General features: G+C 33.1%; 1 protein-coding gene across 5 annotated transcripts in view; it reads right to left on the reverse strand.

Moving 5' to 3' along the window:
• ZEB1 (zinc finger E-box binding homeobox 1) overlaps window positions 1–17,007 on the reverse strand; it is a 181,114-nt gene that overhangs the window by 134,020 nt on the left and 30,087 nt on the right. For 2 of the 5 annotated variants that reach the window (XM_038529891.1, XM_038529892.1), the window contains exon 2: window positions 2,988–3,146. The exons of the other annotated variants lie outside the window; for them this stretch is intronic. The gene's annotated coding sequence lies outside the window, so the exon portion shown is untranslated. The remainder of the gene's footprint in view (window positions 1–2,987; window positions 3,147–17,007) is intronic. 5 annotated transcript variants of the gene reach the window in all.

Here is a 17,007-nt window from a genome sequence, read left to right on the forward strand (position 1 = left end):
ATTTTTACTAAAAATTTCCTTTCTTAAACTTCCAATTCAGCACCATCATTAATCACCATTTCTTCAGTCAGCAGTAGTCCCAAAATTCTGAAGAGAAGCCATTATATGACAACTTATGTGCCCAATCAGACACCACATTGTTTTTTATACTGAAAAGTTACATAATTAAAAACTGATAACCTCTGGCAGACCTTTGCTTGCTTTGAAACAGGGTTATTTTTCATTCATTTCAGTAAAAGAAATGTATCCTCTTCCATCTGTGAGGCTTACATATCTACATTTAAAAAATATCTTTGTGTGGCTAATGCCCAGTTCTCCAACTGACGTCACAGACCAATCAAAGCAAACTGCACAGAAGCAAAAAGAGCTGTCAATAAAATAGAATATCATGGGCACTGCAAGGCATGTCACCCAGCAAGGAACATTTTCCCCAAAACAATCCTAGAAGTATGGAAGGGACATCTTTCTTCCAGCATTGATAGGCAGACCTGCCTAGATATTTGAGCTAAGAACTTCAAATCAGAATACTGAGGTTGGTGAACTTCTTTTGAGTATATCCAGGAAAAATTAAATTTAGAGGTCTCTGTAGAGATGAAATTCAACATAATTTTAAGTTAAAAGTTAACAATAGACTTAATTGCAATTTTGCTCTTTGAAAAAAGACATTTCTTGAATATTGTAAATAGCTTACATTATTTTAGTAGTAAGTTAGGGAAAGATCACTTCTGTTGTAAAACTAAGCTTTTCAAATTTTAGTTGCATACTAGATTGTATGCCCTAATTCAATTTGCTTATAACTATGAGATGAATAAAGAAAAGCTAGTCTTCAATTAGAGTTTTAAAAAATGTTGACAGATTGAACATACAAAACAACGAATTTTCTAATTCTTCAAACATCACTAGAGACTTTCCCTTAGATGAGATTCTGTGTGTCCCACAGAGAAAGTGTAAACATTAGGCCTATGAATGTTTTATTTTCAAAAATTTAATAAATATATGTTATAATATACAAAAGATACACAAATTTTACATTCTTTTCCTTCAAAAAGGGATAAAAGTTGATTAAGGTAATCATACTGCCATTAATAAATGTCTACATGTAACAACTCAGTGATTTGAAGGAATGATAAATAAATTCCTGTACTAGCTTGAAAATAGAATGGAACAGTTGCTAAGAAAGGAGAGTAATTATTTTATGGTTGACATCCTTTAATTAACTTAAATTCAGCTGAAGAAATCAAGGCCCTCATTCATTGCATTCAATCCTGAAATGTTAAAGCATCCTGTAACACTTTTCTCCTATAAGTGAAATTCTTCGAGGAGAATGCTACTTTGACTAAATTCTTGCTACTTTGTTTAAATTCTTCAGGAATATAATAAAATAACAGCATAAAAATGTATTTCTCCCCAGTTAAAATGTAGTCTTTCTGCATATCTTCTTTAGAAGATACCCACACTTAAATAGAATTAAACTTTAAAAGTTAAAAAAAAAAAACAAGTTATCAATTCACTTTAAGAAATAAATGTGTGGGTTCTGTGCTTTATTTACACACCCACCACATTTTTACTCTCAGAGCGACTTCTGCCTTTCCATAGTATTAGTTCCAGTGGCAATTTTACATTCGCAAAATTTTTTCTACACTATAATTACTATCTACAATGGAAGTTCAAGAGCAGGTAGAAAAGTATCTCTATTTTTAACCATGCCATTTTATCCTCAGCACCTAGCTGAATGGATGACACATAACAATCTATAAAAATTGGAATTACGAGGTAGATAGATTGAAGGACAGATGTTACCATCTAGAGTACTTAGTTCACTGTCAATGTTTGAATGCTTACATAATGACAGATGCTGTACTAGGTGCTTGCCACATGTGCTATTCATGATATGTTTATTACTAAGCTCTAGAAAATTGTTAAAAACATGGTCACATTCAGTTATCATCACTTTGACATCTCTAATAGAGCAAGAAAAATTAATCTCAAAAACTATAAATTTGACAAGAATCACAATATATTATTAATATCTGAGCTTCATCACCCATTATCCAGTTATCACAAAGCTACTATGTCCATAATGTTACTAAAATAAGCTCTGACAAACAGCAATTTCTGATTTCAACCTTTATAAGTTACTACTGCCACTTCTGTCCGAAGTTAATGTGACTAATCACAAATCTGATGGGACACAGATGTCCAAATAAAGGGGTATAAAGAGAGCAAATACAAACAGAATAAAAATGTTAGGTTTAAGGTCACCTGAAGCATATAACTGACATTATTTTCTCAATGCAAACTTGTGTAAGGCAGGGGGAGATGTCTGATTTTATCACCAAAATTTGATAAATGCTATATTATGAATAGATATTCTACTTCATTTTTGCTATATAAACATCTAATCCTGATAATTTAATATTTTCCACAGAGATATAGTAGCAATGATACAGTTTTAAAGACCTAATGTTAAACTAAGTGGATTTCATTACATGATACACTTTCTTTCTCTCCCCCCAGCCCCATCATTTTACTATGGAAGTAAAAAACAAAACAGAGATCAACAGACTATTTTACTGCAAAACTTACGACTTACTTTAGTAAGAAACATCTATGAAACTAACAAATTCAGTTTGGTATAAATTTGTTTTTTAAAAAAGTTAAGCTTCACTCAAGCAATATTTATGTTATTTTTTAAAGATAACCACAGAACTATAAGAAAGTCAAATCTGTTAAACTATATAAATTATGTAACTGATTCTTCATACTTTTAACTAGTATTTTCTTATCAACATTAAGCATATAAGATCACTTGTCTATAAAACTATTCTTTGCATTTATTTTATTACAAATGTAAATCACAGACATATAAATCCAAACATTTGTCTACATTTCTAAAGTTCTAAAATTTTAATTCAAATAAATTGATATGCTTTACACACACACACACACACACACACACACACTGTAATTTAAATGAAAACTCTTACCATTGATTTTCTTTTGATAGTTAATCACTCCATTAGTTTTTCTTGATAGGGCCTTCCTATGTCAAGCAGACAGTAGCCAAATCACAAAAGGACATTTTGATGCTCACGTCTTCTGATGGGAGTTTTCGGCCAATTGCCAGTTGAGAATTTAAACTGAAACTAAATTACCCAAACTTTATTAAGTTGTTTCCACACCTACCAACTGATAATGAGCAATGACTCTAAACTGGAAAATAAAGTGAGCGATATTTATCTCCTTTCAAGTCATTACATTATGTTTAAGAAGAAATGCTAGGACAAAAGAAAGAAAAAAACCCTCTAAAATTCTAATATGTTCAGAGAACAGTTTTAAGTAAACTTCAATTTCTTCTAACAAAATTCCCTCAATTATTTTGTAATCCAAATTAACATATCTATAAATTATACAGTCTCAAAATTAAATTGTGTCAAACACTGACTCCACCTTAAAACTAACTTTAATACTTAGAAACATTTTGATAGTATTACCTACAATCACAAAATATATTAAATCATCAATTACTTGTAGTAGTACATACCATAAAAAGCTAAAGGTTACACTGAAAAGACATGCTCCGCCTGCAAATTTCATTCTTTTTATTGAAAAGACAAAGCTCTATGGATGTAAACTTCTAGTAACAGTGCAAAACAACTCAGTTACTTTTCTGCACCAAATTTAGGCTATTTTTCTCTCAATTATTATAGCTATCTTTGTAGAGCCTGTCAATTATATATGATTCTTAACCACTAACCTTTATGATTGTTGAGTTTTACAGTCTGTTTTGATGCTTCTCAAATATTAGGCATATTAAACTGTTCCCATATGCTATTAAGATATACTGCAGAGCTCCAATATTTCCACCCAGCTACACAAGTTGACCCATTTCAAAAATATTTTATTTTTGACAATTTAAGTGTTTGGAAAATATACAATAGAATAAAGCTGAAAGGAATGGAAAACAGGTCCTTATTTCCTGAAGTATCACATTTACCACTGATTAAAAGTTTTTTCTGCATGTCAGTAGTCTACTATTAAGTGCACATAACTAGATAATTATGTAATACTCAGACCAGAATTCTGAACATACCATGTAGCCCCAATTCCCAGATATCTATGCTTTCTCTCGTACACATACATGAGCACATGTGCATGGGCACATGTACATCTATCCAACCTAGCCCCTGACAAGCTTTCTGCTATCAACCTGATACTAAAGGATTATATATAGAGAATATAAGGCAACTAATTAATTTATGGTTAAATCAAGAGAAATTGACTTCAGAACAAGTGCAGAGCTTAACAAAACTGCCATGTCTTTTGAATTAATCACACTGACCCCAATTTGACATCTTAGAAAAGGCTCATTCTACTTTATCCAATAATTTTAATCCAAAACCCTCAATAATAATAACATTTATACATTATTTAGTGACTTACAGAATTCTTTCCTGGGTACTATGAGATAGAAAGGAAAGATTAAATTCCTTTCTCAGCAGGTTTATAATCCAGAACTTAACATGGGAGTAGAGGCAGGAGAAAAACAGCTCATAAAGACTTATAAATGGATAGATTTCCAAGAAAGAAACAAGCACGCTGGGGAAGCTTAAATTGTTTGAAAAGGTTTGCTGTATGTGTGGCTGATCTGAGAAGACTTTATTAACAGGAACATTTTTAAAGCTGAAAATACACAACCACTGTATTCTTATTTAGCCTGATGAAACTCACAAAGCAAAAACTAATTACAGAATATGGCTATAGAAGTAGTTATGTCCTTACTCTGGAAGAAGATCAAAGATCTATTCTTTAGTCAAATGAAATTACAGAACATTGAGTATGTAAAAAATACTGGATCTTCAGTATAAGAAACAATTTTCAACTTGCTCATGTCACTCATTCTAATAATTCCAATCATCATGTCAATAATTTACAAGATACATAATCCTGAGAAGTACTATCAGATTAACAAAATCATGAATCAAAAAAGCACAGTATGATTCTCTTGGTGTAATATTATCGATAAGGCACCCAACACAACAAAACTAGTTTCAGATTCCAACAATGACGAGTAGCAAGGGAACTGCCAATGTATTTATGTTTGTATACATCTTAAATATATTCTACTAATCTACTTATAGGAGTTTTAGATTTTAACACTACCTCTAATTTTATAAATGAATAGTTCCAGTAATATGACATTATTTGTGCAAAGTCACACAGCTAGTCAACAAACTTAAGACCTCTTAAGAACAAATGCTTTTTTTTTACTATCATCAAGGAAAGAAACAGTTATATCTCAGAAACAGACATAATTTTATTAGAAAGATTTCAACTTTTTAACCTCCAAACCAAATCTCAAATATTCAAATTATCAGTCCAAGCAAATGCAAAGAACCAATTCATAAAGTTAGAGAAATAAAGCTCTATGATTAAATTAAACCTTTATAAGCTTTAAGGCATACATTCAGTCTTATACACAACTCTTACAGTCTAAAAGCATGGATTTGAGGAATATATACAAATGTAGCAAATCTTTTTAATAAAAAACACAACTTCTTAGAATTTGCCATGACATCACTTCTATTTTTCCTTCACTGGCACCTTATTTTATTGTTTTTCATAGGACTGCCTAGCAATTTAAGCATGCTTCACGGATAGCATTAGAAAGAAAGTCTTATTTTGATTACTTCAGGTGATCTAACTAATTCCAACTACATGTAAATGGGCAGCAAGAGGGGTTCAGGATATTTGTAAATAGGAAATATAAAAAGAAACAGTCAAAACACTGCTTAGGTTTAGTTGTAAGGATAAAAGCTGGCTACTAACTCACATGAAATTTCATGGTCTATCCAGTCATAACTCGTAAGATGTTTCTAGTGAAATGCAACAGGCTTTTAGTTCAATTGGTCTCAAAAGTCAGAGTGAGTACTCATTAGGTAACACCTAAAATCATTCAACACTCACCAAAACTCTTTTGAACAGGCAATGATGCTAAGCAAATTAATTCTACCCTACCACTACCCCAACAATCACAGTCTGTACTTACAAATAAATCTCAATAATAAAGCTCATTCATTTCCTTTGGAAGTGAGACTCCTTGCTTCGTTAAACTGGACTCACCTTAAATCTCCTATCATTCTTAAACGTAAGAAAATTCTAAATCACATCTTTGACTCTCATTCAAACCGTGTCTCCAGCCCACCCACCTTCCCCTTCCCAGTCTTTTTAGAAAGCTTTTAATAGGCAATTTTATAGAATTTCATCATATTACACATACAGGTCTTCTCAATCAAGTTGTTCATACTACTATGAGACAGCTCTCTATAAGTCTTTTTGTTTTTTCCCCTATGGTACAATCAAAACTCAATAGCATGAGATGTGTATTTAGAGCGCTTAATAAGTGCATGATATCTTTATAATCTGATCTGTAAATGGACTGAATAAAAGCTGTGGATGATTATAAAATCTCATAGTAATAAATATGTGATTTATAAGAGTACTCAGACAGTACTGTTTCAGGTTTCTGAAGCTTGCTGCAATAGGGTGCATCACTGTTGTGGCACTGGTAAATACAAAAGGACCTTGAGAATTCTGTAGAGTTTTTAATTTGTCTACATGGTTTTTAGGTTAACATCTACCTTTGCATTAAAGAAACAGCATTCACTCGTTTATTAACTCTTTGGAAATATCAGTAAAGTATTTCAATATGATTAATCCTATTGGCTGAAAAAAAAAAGAATCCCATTTTATTAAAAACGATTTTTCTTGCTTCTGTATTTGTATTTCAGTTTTCAAAAATATCTCACCTCATTTTATTCATATGACCAACCAAATTAATCAACAATATCTTGTCATATACTATTTATTTCTGATTACAGAGATATTAAAAGCTACCATATTTTAGGGATACTGACTCATTAAACATTAGAGTATAAAATGATACTATAATGGGCAAATATCATTTCTGAAGTAAATGGGTTACTTATTTTAAAACTTAAGGAAAGGGAACTAACATTTATTAAAGTATTTCCTACACTAGATTTAAGACCCATTATTTTTAAGCTCACAATCCTCAGATATTGGTATAATATACCCATTTTACAGCTCTGAATTTGCCCAAGATTCTGGCAGTATTCAATGATCCCGTTATAATCCCCATCATTTGCTTCCAAAATCTGGAACACATGCCAAGTACCATGCTTTTAAGGAAAAAAAAAGGGGGTGGGGTGGGGCTGGGCATAAGAGAGTGGGATCATGAAACAGAGGGGAAGCACCAAGTGAAATAAAAGTAAACATCGTGAAGTCCAAGAACTTCCCTCACTGAAGTACTCTTCAAGCCTATTAAGAACCTTCTTTCTCTTACTTTATTCACAAATACCCTTCCTTCTCTGAATGCTAGTAGCCATAAGAATTAATATCAAGCCTTGAAAAATAGAAACACCATTTAACAAAAATCAAAAGAACAGTTATTGAGAACGGTTTATTGTTAAAGACAAATGGCCCTATGACATACCTCAGTAGCCCCTAAAGACACTATATCAACAAATATTCATCAACAATCCAGAATCATTAAAATATATAAAGCTTTCTAAGATTCTTTACAATAAGAATGGTTGAGATGAAATGTTTTAACAATCAAAGAAGGTAAGCACCTATTATCTGGAAAATTTACTAACTGAATATCTAATGATAATAAACTATTATCTAGGAACTTTCTTTTTTTTTTTTTTTAGGAACTTTCAAGAAGTATACATGCTGTCATTTTGTTTTCAAAGCAAGATACAGCAGGGAGAAATCAAGCATTATTAATTTAGAGTAAAAACAATATTAAAAATTCCAAAAGGTATAAAGTTCTTAATTTCAGCAAAACTATGGGCCCTGCATTAACACAAACTGCCATAAACTATATTCCTTTCAAAGTTAAAAATATTTCAAAGTAGCCTTTACTTTACTACTTCAAAAATGCAGGTGAAATATTTGTTGTTCTGATATACATTCCCTCTCCCCTTATCTCTGATACTACAACGCTTAAGATTTCTCATTTTATTTTATTTTTTTAAAAGATTTTATTTATTTATTCATGAGAGACACAGTGAGAGAGAGAGGTAGAGACATAGGCAGAGGGAGAAGCAGGCTCCATGCAGGGAGCCTGATGCGGGACTGGATCCCAGGTCTCCAGGATCAGGCCCTGGGCTGAAGGCGGCGCTAAACAGCTGAGCCACCCAGGCTGCCCCAAGATGTCTCATTTTAACTTGGAAGATCCTATCCCATCTAGTAGGACCTGTGAAACAAATTTACATTTCAGAGTTTCACAGGGTCTTTAGGAGTTTCAATGTTCCCAGTAACTGACTGCATACAGGTTGAAACTTTAAGAAATGGGAGAGCTCCTGTGCCCAAACATGGTTTCTTTAGTATCTTAAACAAGTTTTACACAATCATTAGTACTGCAGTAGATAATTTAACATTGTGTGACTCTGTACAGTAACAATTCTAAAACCCAGCAGTCAAGAGCACATTTATTTATTTGCTCTGTTCCCTTGATTCAGGGTAGGGAGAAAAAAAAAGACCAGTTCCGTACAAAAAAAATTAACATAGTACTCTGAGAAACAAGTAAAAGTTTAGTTGAAAGGGACCAAGTAACAGAAAGTCAGGCATAGTCAAACAGAGGAACTAAAGCTGGCAACTGAGAAGCATAAACCATTTTGGCCTAGATTTGTTTATAATGATAGTGTGACCCAGATACTAAATATTTGGCTAATATTTAGAAATCTGAAAACTGAAAGAAATGAAATACATGGTCAGTTGGTTAAAATTTTAAAAGCAAAAAAAAAAAAGTGAAAATGATAGGTGCTTAAAATACATCATTAGCATTTTCTACACAAAGATTTTTATTTATTTTGTTTTAAAGATTTTTAAATTTTATTTATTCATGAGACACACGGAGACAGAGAGAGAGGCAGAGACACAGGCAGAGGGAGAAGCAGGCCTCATGCAGGGAGCCTGATGTGGGACTCATCTGGGGTCTCTAGGACCACGCCCCGGGCTGAAGGCAGCGATAAACCGCTGAGCCACTGGGGCTGCCCTACACAAAGATTTTTAAAACTTTAATAATAAGTATTTTTGTTTTGTAAATAATCTCATAAATTATATTTCACCTTTATAATCAGATTATAAGGATAACACTACCTATTACAGAGATCATGGTATAAAAATCCTTTGAAGAGCAAAAAGAGAATATACATTTTTTCAAAGTAAAGCTTATTTAAGAAACTATCTAAACTAAGTTTGTTCCATTCATGGTCCACAGTTTATTCTACAGAGTTGTCTATTAAGTGACAAGAAAATTTTTGGATAAAAACCTCAGTAGCATATAAATGTTTTGCTAATGAGACTGTTGAACTGAGACAAAACACATTCACCAGAGACCCACCTCATTCTTTGTGGTATTGACTGAGAGAGATGGTAGTGTTTCACAAATTTCAGACAGCACATACTTCTCCATATACCTGTAGTGCACCAGGCTGAGCTTATCCATCGTTGCCTCGCTTTCTCCTTCCTAATTATTCATGATTGGATTCGGGATCCAAGTCTCTCCCAGTAGTCAGTGTGCCTCAGGGAAAGCTGACTGACCCTGAGCTAGGAAGGAGCCTAGACCACATAAGTCTAATCCCTTATTATGGTAAACCCTATCCCCTTCACCAATGATTATTTTAGGTATTTCAGAATCAGACAAATTTAGGTCAACGAGAAGCAAGCAGGGGTGAAGGTAAAGGGTAACTGCTTAGGGCAAACTAAAAAAGCTATATTGCCCTTGAAAGTAAAGTTACCTTCTCTCTGTGGATCTGAAAGAAGAAACATAATTCTGATTGCAACTGGCAGTCATTCTGTAACCACAGCCCTGGGAGAAAGGCAATACACCATATAGAATGGAAAGGCAAACTGAGTCCTTTAAGAAAATCACTGAGCTACTGGCTTCACTGACAATCTACATCTTACTTAAGATGATTTCTTACATGAGGCAATTAACATTCTTTTCCAAAATCAGATGAATTTGGAAACTACTTAGCTTTTGGAAAACTATTAAGTGCCAAGTTCTAAATAATTTCAGAAAATTATAAAATGTATTTTTACCTATTCCTGGCTTTTAAAGAAAAGTGCTATACACTACTTTTCTCTATTTTCTTAATTGCATACAATGATTGCATAGTATGTGTTATTGGGATGGCAGTATTTAAAACCTCAATTGTAGCAAACAATTGGGCCTCTTTTTGGTCATTAATAACAAAGTCAAATTATGCTTTTAATAGAGTAATGCTTTCATGATCTATACTCAGTTTGCTGTTGTCTGATTTCTTTCTGATGTCACATGAACTGTTTAAGAACCACTAGACTTTCCTCTATATTTCATTGGCTCCCAATACCCTATACACACTCCCATCCCACTCTGAGTTCCCAGCTACCATATTAAGATAGTTGAAGTTGTTACAAATATGTTCTGAAGCATATAAAATTATGCTGGGGACTGTGAATTTCTTTTTGAACTTAAACTAAAAAAAAAAAATACCACCTAGATAATTAATTTTGTATTTCTTTCAAAAAAGTATCTCATCTCTTCTTTCCTCTCTTCCCTTTCTCTTTCCCTATTTTGGCATTTACTTTGCCCAGGAATAAACTGATCTTTTACCTATATACAGTAGACCTCTATAAAGCAGAAGGTATAAAATAGAGACCTATAGGCCAAATATATTCCACAGGCCTATTTTGTACAGTAGTGTTAGAGCGTTTTTAAAACATCCGAATTAGTCGCCAACTAATTCACATAAAGATATGTATTTTAGGATATTTTTGAAAAACTAAAAAACTTGACACCGATATCAGTGTGAATATCTATGTGGCTACAACCAAATGCAACAGAATACTAGTTGTCCCCTGCCCTACTAAGATGAATATAAACTTTCTAGAAGTCCAGTCTCCAAATATTTCCCTAAATGCCCTAATTCTTCATAGTCAAAAGTCCTTCTAGGTATTTGATTATTCAGCCCCTGATACAACAGCTAATATTAACCAGAAGTATACAAAGGAAACTGTTAGCTAAGAAAATAAAGCAATTCATAAGGTGTTCAGGGAAATATATTTCTAAAATTATCTCTTCTTGAATCTTATAACTAGGAGCCTATAGACAATACACGTATCTGCCTATTTCTAAAGCCAATGATCCAGCAATAACTTTTTATCATAATAAAGAAAAAAGTATTTAATAGAATGTTACTTGAAACAGAATGGTTTAATGGTTTAAATTCACCTGAGTTTCAACCAATCGACCAAGAATAGGAGAATCTTAAAGATTCAGTCAACTTTCAAATCTGATACTGATTAAAGAGTGATGTAAACAAAATCACATGCACAATATGTATATGTACCATACATACAAAATTACTTCTATGCTTTACCAGGGGTGCCTGGGTGGCTCAGTGGGTTAAACTTCTGCCTTTGGCTCAGGTCATGATCCCAGAGTCCTGGGATGGAGCCCAAGTCAAGCTCCCTGCTTGGTGGGGAGTCTGTTTCTCCCTTTCCCTCTGAATCTCCCTTCAATACGGTTCTCTCTTTTTCTCTCTCAAATAAATAAACATAAATAAATAAATAAATAAATAAATAAATAAATAAATAAATAAGCAAGCAAGCCAAATTCTCTTTTGAAACTAAGCTCTTCCATTTAATGGAATTAAATGACAGGAATTCACTCAACTCACAAATTATTTAAGGAATAATGCTTTCTAAATTATTTAATATAGTCACTTCCTAACATTAAGCATAAGTTAGTGAAAGGATTTTGGCGATAATCTTGCAATCAAACTCTATAGATGAAACAATAATAATACTGGTTTCAGGTTTCTGTCAAATCCCTAAGCTTTGTCTTACCTCAAAAATTTCAACCTATCACCTTCTCTCCAACTCAACTGCTGTATCCATGATCCCCAACGTTGTGTGCAGAAATAGCTTGTAATAAAAGGCTTTTACATGCACTACAGATTCATGTTTTCTCAAATGAAAATGTAATCATATTATTCCTCTACTTAAGACTTTCCCAAGGCTTCCCAATAGTAGCCTTTAGGATAAAGGCTAAAATCCTGAATAAGATCTCGTTTGTTTCCTGCATTCTTCTCTATCTTTACCCCTCCTTCTTCTCAATGCTCAGCTAACACTGATATCCTTTCTGTTCTTTTGCTTTTGCAGTCACTATTTCTGCTACCTGCAACGTTCTTTGACTCAATGCTGATTCTTCCCATCTCAGCCGCAAAGTAATTTCTCTGGTCCTCGCCTGACTTGACCATCAATACTGCCATTCCAGGCAGTTCCGTTCTATGATATACTCTCATATCATCCTATAAATTCTCTTAATGTTCATTTAGTTGTAATTATTTGTTTAGTCTTTTCCAAAGTTTTTGGTTTCATGAGCACACAGATTTTGTTTTATTTACTGTCTTACAATATAATTTAACATAACACCTGGCATACAATAAGGGCATTTAATAAATATTTGTTGAATAATGAATCTCTTGAAATTGAAGTTAACTGATAACTAAATTACTGTTGAAAAGGCAAAATAGGGATCCCTGGGTGGCGCAGCGGTTTGGCGCCTGCCTTTGGCCCAGGGCACGATCCTGGAGACCCGGGATCGAATCCCACGTCGGGCTCCTGGTGCATGGAGCCTGCTTCTCCCTCTGCCTGTGTCTCTGCCTCTCTCTCTCTCTCTCTCTCTCTCTGACTATCATAAATAAATAAAAATTAAAAAAAAAGAAAAGGCAAAATACTATAGTAGGCAATACACGTATCTGGAAGTATTGAGAATCTGTCCCAGATCTACCATTTATTATGTGACTTTAACTCTCAAAAATTCAGATTCTTTACCTTAGTAACACTTTCCAACATCTGCTCTGCCTTCCTTATGTAGGTATTGTGAGGGGAAAAAAAAAGAAATAGTCTATTTTCTCAACTCTAAAATGTGTATTCTTTCACTTTAACTTTTTTCAGATCAAGAGGAGTCTTACAGTAGATAACTAAGACACTTACCAGTCATTACATGTTATAATACCTTGTCACTGTCTATCCAAGTGTAAACTTAGACATGACCAAGAATATGCCTTTTATCTGTCACTTCAGTTATCTGCATTGATAGAACCATATATAGTTGCGTTTTAACCTAATGTTAAATTCTTCTGGGTGACTTTCAGGAGAAGTTACTTAACTTCTAGTAATAGGTAATATAATTAGTGGGGGAAAAAAAACCTACAAGTTTAATAGGAAAGGAAACCAAACCAAAGTAATTGCTACTAGGTGTGCCTCCCAAGTATGCTATCAATCATAAATGCGTTAGGGTCAAGAGTAGCATGTGGCTGCATTGCCTGTGCTTACAAGTAATTCAGAATAATCCCTAGAGAGAATGCTACTTTCTTCCCCAGGAAAAGTGATTCATTTTTCTGAAAAGAGAAGAAAAAGTTATTAAAGCATGTATCTTAAATTCTTGATTTCTTTGAATCAAGCAAAAATAATAATATGCATGCACATGTTCTCTAAATCAAGTGCTACACAAACAGGTAGTTTTAAAGGTGCCCATTGTTTGTATACAGAAAATCATGCTTTACATAAAACTCACAAGTTTCTCCCAAAAATCACTTATAAAGTCAGCGCTTAAAAATACAATGAAACAAGATTTCAATGTTACTATTTTTTTTTAGAAGAAATGAAGCACTGCCCCCTTTTAGGAGACAGACCTGACAAAACGGACTCCACTTCTTTTCTCCCATTCTTTCAGGGCTTCCCACACAATCCTTAACGCTATTTTACGTCCAATTCTTTGAAATATTCTCCTTGGAACCCTATTCTAATATACAATCGTTACTACTGTCCAAAAATTCTTCCTTATGTCTATCTCCATTTTCTCAATTGTCTGTTATATTTAATGTGATATTTTATTTGGGTCTTTGTAGATCTTGTTTAAAGTCAAATCAATATCCTATTCAATCTGATCTTCAAGAGAAAAACAGGACATGGACTTTCACTTATTTTTATACAAGTACTGTTTTCTACAACTTGCTTACCTGGTCACTAAAACTATGCACTGACAATATGACAGGTTGGTGGCACTGGTGACTACTGAGACTGGGACAAACAACTTCTGGCTCAAACAGAATCAAACCTTTGACAATTAGTACCAAGAACAATTCCTTGCTCTCTTGAACAAACAAAGTATAGAATCTCTATGCCCTCCCTTATAAGTGACCACTGGAAAATTATATATCTCTTCAGACTTCTTTCTTTGATTCAGTTTGTTAATCTTTATGTGAAGGACTTAAACATTAGATCATAAACAAATTCTGGAAGATGACCTAAAAAGACTGCTTAGGAAAAGTCACAAGACTTTCCTGCAAAGTGGAAGGCAGAATAAAATGTAGAACTATGGCAAATAAGGACAGCCAATTTGTTTAAACATTTCTACCAACCAGCAGTTCATTACTTTGTGAAACAGCCCATATAAAAGCAGTTTATAAAGAATTTTGTATGAAATAGATGCTTAGAAGACCTACAAATTATATGTACCTTATAAACTTTATTCAGAATGGAATTATCAAAATGCCTTGATGAGATGAGTAAGACTTTAGGTAAATTATGACTTGTCATTAAAAACACACTTTTAAGTACCATCATCACAAATATATATATATGTAAATGTGAAAGACATGAGACAAGGGCGGGAGAGGAGTAACTGAATTTCCAGCTCTATGCTGTGTACTTTCAAACAAATCATCTAAACTGCTAAATTATCCTGTGATGTTAACATTACTATGTACAGCTGAGAAAATAGTAGATAATAGCCCTTAGGTGATTTTAGTATAAAGTCAGTGTACAATCCTATGTGCCTGACTATACTAGTTTGTGAAATGTGGTAATGGCAAATAGCTAAATTAAAAAAAAAATTCTATTCCCCTGTTATAAAGTTTAAGTTTCTAAAGTTGGCTACAACAATATATCTCATCCCATTTGCTCTTTTATAGTGTGATCTCCCCCCTCCAACAATTAAAAAAAAAAAAAACTACTGCCCCTCCCCTTGATCTGGACTGGTTTTGTGATGTGTTTTGACCAACAGAATGGGCAGAAGTGATTCTGGATAACTCCAGAATCTCATAAAAGAGCTGGTTTCTGCCTTTACTTTTTAGAACATTCCTTCTTAGAATCCAGCTATCCTACTGTAAAGGAGCCCAATTGACCTTAGGAGAACTAAGGATCGGGGGGCAGCAACCAGCATCCATTGCTGGATGAAGGACCATTTGAGACTACCCTGCCTTCCTAACACACCCCAACAAAGACCATACAAGGCAGAAGATTCCCCAGTCAACCTTCCAAATGATGAGGAAAAATAAATTATTGGTGTTTAAGCCACTAAACCTTAGGGTTTTTTTTGTTTGTTTGTTTTGTTTTTTGTTAAGCAGCAATTGATAAGTGAAATACTATTCTCCTTAAAAATATAGTTCAAAAATAACTGGTGTCAGCACTTAAATGGCCAATAAAACCCAAAAATATTTGGTTTCTGTGACTAACGAAATATAATTGTGGAAAACTATGGTAAAGTCTAAGTTTGAAGAATTACTAAGGGTTACATTTAGTTTAAATTAAAAAACCCAATATAGTTCAGTGCTTAAAATCACAATGTGTCATAAAATCACAATGACTATTTATGAATAAGGTTAATATGAACTGAATCATTAAGTCTTAAAATAAGAAAATAAGAAGGCATCACTTCAAGTTAAAGAAAATGAAGACAAATAGGTAACAGAGAAGAGTTTGGTTATATCAAAATAGATAATCCAGATCAGATTTAATTAGCCTATTATAGATTACCATCATATGGAGAACAGCATACAATAAAATATACAGCAATGAATTATACTAAGCATAATATTTTATCTCATTCAGAAACTTCTTCAAAGAAGAGGTAAAGTACTAACACCCTGGAGGAGTTGCAAAATATCAAATATTCATAGATATTTCCAGCCGACAGAAGTCTGGATTACAGTCTACAGTCTTACATTATATTTCTATTACATAAAAGTATTGTTATACTATGAAATATGCTGAATACACAGAAATTTAAAAAAAAATTGGGATATCAGATGCTGATTTATTACAAAAAATAAGTAGTTGATTTATAAAAAATAACCATCATCTCCAGTGGTGTCACTGTCAAATTATTAGGATAGACAACAGCTCTGATTCAATATAATCCTGAGTCTCTTAATGATTTAAACAGCAGAAATAAAACAATCTGGCATAATTCCTACTCTGGTGCTATAATATAATAGGTAGAAAAAAATGGAATTTCACATTAAATATTTAATGTAATCTTATCATCCTTAGGAAATAAAAAATTCTACAATATCATATAAAGAATTAAAAACAAAATTTCATGTTTTACCAGACTAACTCCGTGTCATTTAATCCAGTAAAAAGGCTTCTGAAATACTAGAAGAAATTCAATTATTTATTCAAATTTAAAACTCAATTTGATTTTGAGGCCGACACTATGAAAGATACTATATCTGGTAAGAAAAATGTCTTTTGCTAAAAGAAACTCCCAAAGAAACTTTACTATAAGGATAAGGTCTAGTGATTTATAACTACTATATATCTTTCAGCTGCTACTGGAGAATATACATTTAAAACAGATTCTTCATTTTCTTAGGTTGACCTCAGATAGTTAACACTAGTTGCAAGGATGCGGATTTCAAGCCCTTGTACATTCACACAAAGTTACTCTTTGCCTCCAAAGGACCCTTTCTAAAAGAGAGAAAATGAATATAATGGGGGAGAAAGGAACTGGGGAGAAAGAAAAAGCAGCTTTTGTGCCATATGAATTATTTATTCAGTCAAGCAATGAACTCACTATTTCTAACTCTAACAATCTATCAGGGAACTCTAAAGAGTGGAACTCAATGACTAATAAGGTTT

The sequence above is a fragment of the Canis lupus genome, chromosome 2 (assembly GCF_011100685.1).
Source record: "Canis lupus familiaris isolate Mischka breed German Shepherd chromosome 2, alternate assembly UU_Cfam_GSD_1.0, whole genome shotgun sequence".
Taxonomy (NCBI): Eukaryota; Metazoa; Chordata; class Mammalia; order Carnivora; family Canidae; genus Canis; species Canis lupus.